Source organism: Rhagoletis pomonella, unplaced genomic scaffold, assembly GCF_013731165.1.
Source record: "Rhagoletis pomonella isolate Grant_MI unplaced genomic scaffold, Rhpom_1.0 Rhpom_scaffold_07647, whole genome shotgun sequence".
Classification (NCBI taxonomy): domain Eukaryota; kingdom Metazoa; phylum Arthropoda; class Insecta; order Diptera; family Tephritidae; genus Rhagoletis; species Rhagoletis pomonella.
This window is the reverse complement of record NW_023466173.1, coordinates 2325-4232: the sequence shown is the minus strand read 5'-3', so window position 1 is coordinate 4232 and position 1908 is coordinate 2325.

The following is a 1908-nucleotide window of genomic DNA, read 5'->3' as shown; positions in this document are numbered from 1 at the left end:
TCTATCAAATTCTAAAGGGCAGTGTGAAAAATCTGATGAAAACATTTGTGTACAAATTCTTTCGTCTTCCTCCAACTTCTGGCCTTATTTTATGGTCTCTTTTTAACCATCGCAAAATTTTCATATGTGTTAGTAAGATAAATGAGAATGTGTTAGTTTCCATCACACAATTCTTGTAGGGTACCGTTACGGAAAACAGCGAAATGAGTTTTATTGTTTGCTTTGTTTACACTTTTGCGTTCCTATAATTTTATCGTAAGCAAAGAACGTAGATAACAAGAAGGGACAACTCGTTATAATTGTAGCGAAAGTAAAAGGTGGTGTCTTCTCTTTTGCTCTAGTACGTTTTTTAATTGGATGAAAAGAGAAGGCACGCCCCTCTTACTCACTTTCGCTACAATTATAACGAGTTGTCCCTTCATGTTATCTACGTTCTTTGTCGAAAGCCACTGGGTGTAAAAAAGTTTATTGTAAATAGCAGTTTGAACCAGGGCTGCATATCTATATAAACAAAAAAACTTCGTTTCGTTATTTATAACAAAACCACTTATCAAAAAATTTCATTTGCTTATTATCAATGAACAAAATATGAAAAGAAAAATAGTTCCGTTAGTTATCAAAAAATGTTAACAAAAAAAATTTCGTTTCGTTGATTATCAAAAAGTAAATATAGTTGTCGGCCGCTGTGGTGTAGTGGTAAGCAGTGCGCGCTTCCACTCCGCAACGCCTGGGTTCAATACCTGGTCAAAGCAACATCGCAAAAAATATAGAAAAAAAGGTTTTTTCTTAACAGCGGTCGTCCGTCGGCAAGCAATGGCAAACCTCCGAGTGTATTTCTGCCATGAAAAACAGCTTCTCATAAAAATACAATCGCCATTCGGAGTCGGCGTAAAACTGTAGGTCCCTCCGCTTTGTGTGACAAAATCAAGGCGCACAGCACAAATCGGAGGAGAAGCTCGGCCAAACACTAACACGTGTGTAAGCGCCAATCTATTATTATTATTATTAAATATAGTTATTTTGTTTCATTATTTAAAAAGAAAATTGTATGCAATAGATTTGCATCTTGTAATGAGAGTTGTGTAGCGAAATGTGTGGGTATTATGGCATCTGATCCCGGACCATCCCGGGATTTCGGGATCTTAAATTGGTAATTCCGGGATCCCGAGATATTCCGGGATATTATTACCATTAATTAAAATATGCTAACAAACTAGTTTTATAGTCTTGCTTTAGTGCGAATACTCTAAATGCAAGTAAATTTGTGTGTTTTAAGCAAAGAAATATAAATGTCTTTATTTTATATGAGTTTGAAAAGCTAATTACAAACTGAATAAACGTAAAACTATGGAATTGAAATTCATTCATATTGCAGTCGCAGTCATTTTTACAAAAATTAAAAATAACAGATAATTTTTACACTTACATATAGTATTTGAACATATGCTTACACATATGTATGCGTAGTTATATTAGTATGCCACAGCATACATATATACACTTATGTATATATACAAGTCGAACGGATTTCGTAAAAAAGTATGTCATGTCTCCGGTTCGCCTTAAATTGTTTTATGGGTTCCATACATGAAACAAAGGCGGGTTCAACGTTCTTGTCCGGACAATTTTTTATTTGCTTTCAAAACATTTTGCCGATGAGGATGCTGAAGTACGGCTGTACGGTTCGCCGTTCAGTTCGGCACATTCTATTTTTTTTCTGAAGCAAACAGCTAATGATATTGTTGCCGTTCTGCGTTATCGTGAAGTGAAAAGTATAAAATTAACACCGAAAAAAAGGCAATAACGCACAACGAGAATTGACCCTCTGGATGGTATGCGCGGCACATCTTATAACTACAATTGACGCTACTACTACTTTTCTACGACCCATTGATCCCGCAATTGCTT